Raw genomic sequence first — 9,625 nt, forward strand, 5'->3', positions numbered from 1 at the left:
AATTTTTCCCCCCCACTTCAAACCTGATATTTTGTTTGTTTGTTTGCCAGCAGCAGGAATTATTATTATTATTATCGTGACGAATAAACCGACTTATACATTAAACAATTATCAAATTACGCAAAAAACCTGTCTCCTTTTAAAAACCTTTTAAAAAATTTCGTCATGGATTTCATCAAAAGTTTTTAAAAAAATTCGCTCCGGGGGGTGGAGGGGTGGAAAAGAGGAAGGGAAAACGATAATAATAATGACGAGATGTATGCAATAACTTTCACGTTTACGGGTTTAAAACTCGGATTTCGTTTTAAGAATTTACCAGAAGATTCATCCCGACAGCAACGACAGCATCCCCACCACCACCACCACCCTTACATAATTTTAATAAATGTAATAATACTCACGCAAATCTGAATTTCTATTCGGCGTCCGTCCTCCTCCATTTCCTTTACGCGTGAAATCATCACCATTATTATTATTATTATTATTAATATTATTATTATTGAGTTTTCTCGTCGGAGTGTTTGTCGTCGAATCTGTGGATTCGTGACTTTGCGGACTTGTAAAATCCCTTTTTTTACTCACACCTGAAATCACAAAAAAACGACGTGATTGTAAAATAATAATATTATTATTATTATTAACAAAAAAAAAATGTATTTTTATTCGATTTATTTTTTTATCGATCCTCGATCGAGCCATCGATCGATGGATCGATCGATCGAAGTAAAATAAAATAAAACGTTCTAGGGGTATTAATCCCCGGATAATTTATTAAAAAAAAAAAAAAAAAAAAAAAAAAAAAACGAAATGAAAGTTTTTTTTTTCTTATTTTTTCAAATTACCATCGCCAGTATGCAATTTTATTATTATTATCATTATTATTATCATTATTATTATTAATATTATTATTATTATTATTATTTTTTCGTCAGCGCGCTTGCATAAAATGCATTTTTTTAAATAAATAAATACATTATCAGCTTTCTTTTGCAACATCATTTTCTTCTTATATCTTCGACAAATTATTTATTTTATTTTATTTTAATAATAATAATAATAATAATAATAATAATAATAATGATTATTATTATTATTATTATTATCATTTCTAAATCGTAAAGTAGTGTTTTAATTTAATATCGATGTAGAAAGTTGTAAATGCGTTGTTTTACACGGTTTCGAAATTTGTAAAAAAAAAAAAAAAAAAAAACTTGAATCCAACCTACGATTTGATAAAAAAAAAAAAATGACTAAAAATAGTAATAATAATAATAATAATAATAATAATAATGATAATGATAATAATGATATTCAAAGAGGGATTTAATTAGGAAAAAAAAAAGTTTAAGGATTTACTACCGGGTATTACATGTCGAAGTGATATCCGTCGGTCGCGAATCCGTCGGAAGTGATATCCCCCCAAAAAGACTCTTTATCAGACAAACAAACAAACAAACATGCAACAACAAAGTTCAAAGGATTATAATAAAAACTTTCGATTATTATTATTATTATTATTATTATTATTATTATTATTATTATTATTATATATGCAATTTTTTTTACTTCTTCTTCTTCTCTCCACACCCTAAAATGCTTCTCTCAACTTTTAAAAAAAAATTCAACAACACCCAACAACAACCGGTACAAATTACATAAAAAGAAAAGTTCGTCTACCTTACAAAAAGCCTACGTTACCTTTTTACGATTATTTAACCTTTAACCCCAGTAAAATTTAATAATAATAATAATAATAATAATAATAATAATAATAGCAAATCCACGAAAACAATTTAAAAAGAGTGAAATGAAAAGGGGAATTTTCGATTGAATTGAACGTTATAACGTTTTTTTTTTTTACGGGTGGCACAACTGAAATCCTTTCCATTTGTTTTTTTTTGTGTTTTATTGGCAATGGTTTCAACCGATTACAAAAAAAAAAAATTTCAAATCCGCTAAATTTTTAACATGGTGGCCACAACAACAATTTTCGATGGTTGGTAGTCATGTCAAAAAAAAATGTTTCTTTGGTACAAAAGTAAAAATAAAAATTTCGGAAAATGTGACGTCATCATCGTTTCCAAAAGGGGGAAAAAAAGGAAAAAACGTGTAAGCAGAATCCGACATTTTTTCTTCTGCTATATTTGGCGGTGATCCGCACACCGACGTGATCATTTTTTTTCCCCTTTAAGTCATCACTCCTACCGACATTATCCTTTTTCTCACGATTTTTTAAATAATAATAATAATTTCCTTTTCCGAAAAAAATAGAAACAAATTTTTCATAACTTTTGACATTTATTCGTACAATTTAACCGAAAAAAAAAGAAAAAAAAATTTCACTACGCTTTCCATCATATCTGGTTCGATAACCTTTTTGTAACCAATATCAATTATCAATCAATCAATCAATTTCACTTTAATTATTTTTATTACCGATCGTTTACAACAATTTTCAATTTTTACAAAGTTTCGCATATATTATTATTATTATTACGAAATTTCAAAACGTTTTTTTAAGGAGAGATTTTCGCGCGAATGGAAAATAATCGCTAATGATCGTACACGTGTGTATAAAATGGCGTCCATCGTATGGACATTCGATTACATCACGATTTCAACCCCTTTTTTTGGGGAGGAGGAAAATACAAAAAATCGTAATTAATTAATTTTCATTAAAAATGATCGAATTCAACGATTTAAATTTGCCCTCCCCCCCCCCCAAAAAAAAAAGAAATTCTGGTGGTTTAACAACGCAAACGTCGCCGTCGTCGTCGTAAATCATTCCTCGATTGACTTCGTAATCACAGGTTGTAAATAAAAATAATTAAATAAATAATAATAATAATAATAATAATAAACCTTGAAAAATTTTTAGGCGTAACCCTTTTTCGTAAAGGTTTCTTGTTTTTCGTATGCAAGATTTAATCTCGTAGACCTTTCATTTACAAAACAAAACAAAGAATTATTTTTCGTTTGATTTTTTTTTTTTTTTTCCTGCTGGGAATACAACTTTGTTATCCCGTAAATTTTTTATTTTTTATTTTTATTTTTTGCCTCCAACTCTTATTGATTAATCGTTAAAAAGTAAATAAATTTGAAATGTATCCGCCATTAAAAAGATTTACCTAAATTTTGGCAACAAAAAAAAATGTATATATTATCAAACGTGAATCTTTTACACGACTCCCCAACAAAACAATTTTATTATTTTTTGCAATGCGTGCAAAGACGTAAATCTAATATTATTATCATTATCATTATTATTATTATTATAAATAAATAAAAAATTAATTAATTAATTTTTTCCAACAACAACAAAAACAACAACGTCAACATCATAATAACCGGAAAAATAAGTTTGTTTTTTCGTTTTGTTTACAGTTTTTAACGCGATCTAACGGAAATACTTAAAACTAAAACGCGTCGTATTGTTTCAATCATTATTCGATAGAGTTCGCTATTATAAAATCTCAATTTATTATTGTTTTTATTATCGTACGTGGTGATATGAAAACAAAGCGATGAGGGGAAACATCTTTTCCATTTTTTTTTTTTTTTGGATCCAAATCATAATTAAAAAAAAAAAAAAAAACGACGACGATTAAAAGCTAAAAAACCCATAAAACAAATAAACTCTTATGGTTTTTAAAAATAATTACGAATTGATAAAAAAAAAAAATAAAATAAAATAAAATAAAAATAATAAAAAATGCCTGTCAGTCACCTGCTTCCTTGCATTACACGACTTAGATAAACACCCTTTTACCAACATCCTCCCTCCCCCCATTTTTAACTAAATTATATTGAGGAAAAAATTTAAAAACAAAAAACCTTGACGAAAATAAATAATAATAATAATAATAATTTTTTTTTAGTTTTTCGATTGCGAAACATTCGGAGGGGGAGCGGAAAGAGTTCACCATTCGAACACCTCACAACGCGGTCAAATTAAACGCGAATCAAACCGCGTTTAAGACCCCCCTGCCCCCCACGAAAGAACAAAAATTCGAGTTCAAGTTTTTTTTAAATATATAAATGAATTAAAAAAAAAATATTGGAACAAAAATCGAATGTTTAACGATGTTCAATGAAAAAAAATAAAATAAAATAAAACCTACGAAATATTTTGATTGGATTTTATCCAAACAAACAAAAAAAAAAAATTGATCGAATATAAAAGTTATTCATAGTTTTACCGTCACATTTGTTAACAAATTATCATCATCATCATCATCATTATTATTATTTTCTATAAAAAGGAATAATAATAATAATAATAACGAATTCGTTAAACGTACGACACCGACCCGACCAAATAAATTTCCCTTTTTTTTTTTTCTTTTTCAACTCGATGAAAAATTATTATATATATATATTGGTGAAATCCGTTCGGCGGTATCACAAAGGAATTTTTTCAAAGGTTTGTAAACGTTTCCTTTTTTTCTTAAAAAATTAATTTTTATTTTACTGGCTTCGAATGAATCGAAATGAAATATGTTTTAAAAAAAAAAAATTAGTGTCGACAAGGTTGATTTCGTTTAGACGACGTCAAATTATTATTATTATTATTATTCTTTCCTTTCTTTTTTCCTTTGACTACGTGAAAAATTTTCAACTTTATGGAACATTACAACAAATTACTTCCATTTTATTTAACTACATATTAATAATAATAATAATAATAATTTTACACCTATTTCCGTTCTTTCATTTAAATTTCCTTTGACCTTTTTTTTAAACATGGTGTCTCTCTCTCTCTCTCTCTCTCTCTCCCACTTTTTTTGTGGTAAACTTACCCCTTTTAAAACTCCCCAATCTCATTTTCGTTTCGTGCCCGTATAACTTTTCCTTTTTTTTCGTTATTTTAATGGCACCGTCTTTAATTTTTGATTCTTGAGCTCCCATTTTCTTTTCTTTTCTTTTCTTTTTCACTTAATAATAATAATAATAATGATCACTTATTACACATCGGCGATAACAAAATCACTTTCTACATATAACCAAATAATAAATAAAAAAGAAAGAAAAACTTTTCATTTTAACGAAGCCATAAAATTATTAATGTTTTATACACTCTTCGCACACGCACGCACACACGCACACGCACACATGCTGATACACACGATTGAATACAACTAAATTTTTTTTTTTAGGTGAAACAAACAAAAAAAATGGTTTCACTTGTAATAATAATAATAATAATAATAAGCGTTCATCACTTTAGGAAAATTTAATAATTTCCTTTTTTCCTTTTTTTCTCCTTTGTCAAAAAAAATCTAATCCATTAAAATTTTCTTTGTCTGTTAATACCGTTGTAAGTACGGTTTCGATTTCCAATAAAGCATTTCTTTTAAATAAAATTTGTTTGTTGTTGTTGTTTTATTCGTGGTAACTCATTTTCCTTTTTTATAATGACACCATCATTATTATTTTTTTTCTATTAATGAACAAACTCGCACTGAAAAACAAAATGCAACGCGAATATCCAAATTAAAAACAAAAGGAACTGAATTCGAACAATAAGGGAAAACTTTTGTTTCACCCTAAACAAAATTGCAAAGACTGAGTCATACTAAATTTATTACTTTTCTCTCTCTCTCTCTCTATCTCTTTTCCCTCTCATATTTTACTTACGCTCCAGCAAACCCTTCTGCTGGAAGTTAAACAAACAAAAAAAATATAAACTCGTGTTTTTTTTCTTTCGTAAATTATAAAAAAAGATGAAAAGCAAATTAAAAAGAAGAATTCGGGCTGTGACCTATGAATGAAACACGACTAATTAATATTATTATTATTATTATTATTATTATTTTACAACTTGTTTATAATTATGTAATTACGCGTGTGGCAAACAACGCGGGAAAAGGTCAATTTTTTTCATTTTTATTTTTATTTTTTCCCATATTGAATTTTTTTTTTATTTTTTTTCTGAAAATCAGAAGACTTATTTCTTCTGCTTCAAAAAAAAAAACAAAACAAAAAACAAAATGGCGGCTTTTACTACCCTTTATCACATTCATTTAATAAAACCCTTAATAATTTTTTTTTTTTTACATTTAAAAACAAACAACAACAACAAACACGTTTTAAATGTCATTAATCAATAAATGATAATAATAATAATAATTATTCCATCAACCCCCGCGAATTATTATTAATAATAATAATAATAAAATCAAACTTAAACAAAATTAGACAAAATCAAACTTGTTGTTGTCACTTATTAAATAGCAAATTATCAACGAAACGATACGCAAAAATAATAATAATAATAATAAACGATTTGAGTGTAAATAAAAACAAGTTGCAACAGTTTCTTTTTTTTTTTTTTCGTTTTTAACAAAACAAATAAAATAATAATAATAATAATAATAATAATAAATTTTGTCTTCGTTTTATGCATGCTTATTAACAATAAGAAAATTAAGCGAGTTATTTTTTAACTTTTTAACGATAAAAAATAATTTTTAATTTATTAAATAAAGAAAAAGAAAAGAAAAAGAAAATCTCTATTATTTTCCAAGCCAAAAAAATTACTCAATTAAAAGAGAAAAAAAAAAAAAAATGATGGCAGACGACAAATGAATCGTTTTTAAACAATAATAATGATTCGTCGTCGTCGTGCCAAAAATCATTTTTCATTTTTTAATTTATCAAATATATATATATATAATTTTCGCGATCGTGTCTGTCTCCTCTTCTCCTCATTTTCTTAAATGCCCCCCCGCCCTTCCCCCTCCCCTATTTTAACAAGAAGAAGAAGAAGAAGAAAAAAGCACGACCTATCGACCCTAAATCACAACAAAAATGATGAAATTTTTCTTTTTTTTTTTCTTCAAAGTTCAACGACCTCTTATTTCTTTTTTAAAGGGGTTAACAACGTTTCGCTTCTTGCCAAATCAAATTTATTTATTTATTTTATTTTATTTATTTTATTTTATTTTATTTATTTTATTTTATTTTATTTTCTGTAAAAATTTTCAAATATTTTGCAATTAAACACGGTCATTATTTAATATGCAATTTTTAATGGCCCCCATTCACGTTTAAATAAATAAAAAATTTTCCTGGCTGATCGCGTCTGAACAAAAAAAAAAAAAAAACGTTAACCCAAAAATTTGTCTCGTGCGTCACAATTTTCTTTTTTTTTCCATTACGTAAGTCTGGATAAAATTTTTCGAGTTTTTTCGAGTTTTACACTCGAAACGAGTTGGCGAAAAAAAAAAATCTCGAATTACCGGAAACGATAACTCGTATATAATAAATAATAAATAAAAAAAAAAAAAAACTTTAATATTCATTTAACGAAATTATTATTATTATTAATTGAACAACAATTTAAATTAATGTTTCTCATAACCTGTCGTGGGGGAAAAGAGGGAGGGGAGAGGGGGAGAGGGGAATCGACTTATCGTATCATATCTCGAAAGATAGAGAGAGAGAAAAAAAGAGAGAGAGAACACGATTCGAACTACCTTAAATATTACTGTATCGTAAAGTAGTAGTAGTAAGAGCTCACATATTGCCAACTTTGGGGACGTGAAAGGAGACACCAACCGTCCATATTAGGAAAATAATAATAATAATAATGATAATGATAATAATAATAATAATAATAATAATAATAACGATAATAATAATGATAATGATAATGATAAAATACTTTATAAAGTTTTGAAGGTGAATTAAAACAAACAATTTTTTAATCCCATTTCTGGAATATTTTCTTTCCCCCTCCCCCCTTCCTTTCCTTTCCTCTTTCCCTATTGTACCTACTTGGGTATCTTTTATATCATTTGAAAAGGAAACAAAGCGTCGTCATTCGTCACATTATTTTATTATTACGTAAAACCCAACATTTAAATTTTCATTTGTTTAAAAGTAATAAACGAAAAATAGTTCAAAAAAAAAAAGCAGACGAAACGAAACGAACGCGCGAACGCATTTTTTTACGATCCTTTAAAATATATATATATATAAATTTTTTTTTTTAATTATATGTAATAATAATGATGATAATTATAGCGATTAAGTTTAAATTAACCAATTAAAATTAATTAATTGCTAAAAAAAGGGCATTATTATTATTATTATTATTAATTAATAGGAGTATCCGTTTTCGTGAGAAACCTGAAAAAATTTTCGTTTCACATTATTATTGGAACCGAGCAAAAAAAAAAAAAAAAAAGAAAAAAAAAGAACAATGATTTTGAAACAATCAACTCCGTCTGAATTTCTATCGAGTAAGGTCGTTACACTAACCGGAAGTAGAGAAAAATTATTTTACAACAAACGACAAATTGTTAAATTTTAGAAATAGGTTTAAAAACAGGTCTACGATTTGAAAAAAAAAAAAAAACGGAAACAAATTTCACGATCGTAAAAAAAAAATAAATAAAGTAACGAAAAATTATAAAATCCGTTCGAAATCCATACCGTATTATCATCATCCCACAACATACCATAACAAAGAAATAATAATAATAATAATAATAATAATAATAATAATAATAATAATAATAATGATGATGATGATAAAGATAGAGAGAAAGTATATTGATGAAATACAACCACACGCCAATAATAATAATCGATTTAAATCTCTAAATTTAAATCCATAATAAAATTGAAAAAATTTGTAAATTTCAGGTACGTGGAAAAAAAAAATCATTTCCAGGTATTTTTTTTTATTAAAATTAAAATAAATAAACTATGAACCGTTAAAAAGTAAAAATGCCCTTGGTACCAGGGTTGTGCCTACAAACAAAAAATTAAATTGCAAGATTAAATAAAAAAAAAAAAAACATTGGAACACGTTTTTGTTTTGAAAAACTTGTAATGTTCGATTTGTTACCGGTAGAGGTCTTCGAGAGATTTTTTTTTTAAAAACAAGTTTTCGTTTTTATGACCTATAGTCGAATACCTGTTTTCTCTCTCTCTCTCCCTCTTCTCCCCCATCTCTCCCCCCTCTCTCTCTCGCTCTCCTCCATAGTAAAAGAAAACATCCTCGTGTATACCTTATACCCTAGTATGCCATTAAAACAGGTGAGGCATGAAGACGTAAACGACGATCGTGAATTGATGCGTGACACAACAACAACAAACAACAAACGTCTCTCTTATGTTTTAATATTAAATATAAAGGAAATGAAAGAATACAAAACGTGAATAAGGGGCAACAACTTTAAAATTTCCGTGCAAACTTTTTTCTTTTTCTCTTAAACGTAATATGCACTCACTCGCATTAATATATTATTATTATTATTATCATGTAAAAATATTTTTAACCCATGGCAGTAACTTTTCCACGGAATCAAGTAAATACAAACACAACAACAACATCGAAAGGCAAACAATTGTTAATTGACAAAAATAAAACGATAAAAAAACTATCGTCAAACTACTTTCAAATTTTTATAAATTTCTATTTCGAATCCTACCACTACTTTATTATCATTATTATCATTATTATTATTATTATTAAAGGCAGTTAAATGTATAATTATTATTATTATTATTACTATTTTTTAAAACTCCATTTACGTAACTTTTTACGTATGTTTTTATATAACAAGGGAAAAGAGAGAGAAAAAAAAAAACCTTCGATATAAATTTCTTCCCG

This window comes from Pediculus humanus, genomic scaffold (genome assembly GCF_000006295.1).
Source record: "Pediculus humanus corporis 1103172107499 genomic scaffold, whole genome shotgun sequence".
Lineage (NCBI taxonomy): Eukaryota > Metazoa > Arthropoda > Insecta > Psocodea > Pediculidae > Pediculus > Pediculus humanus.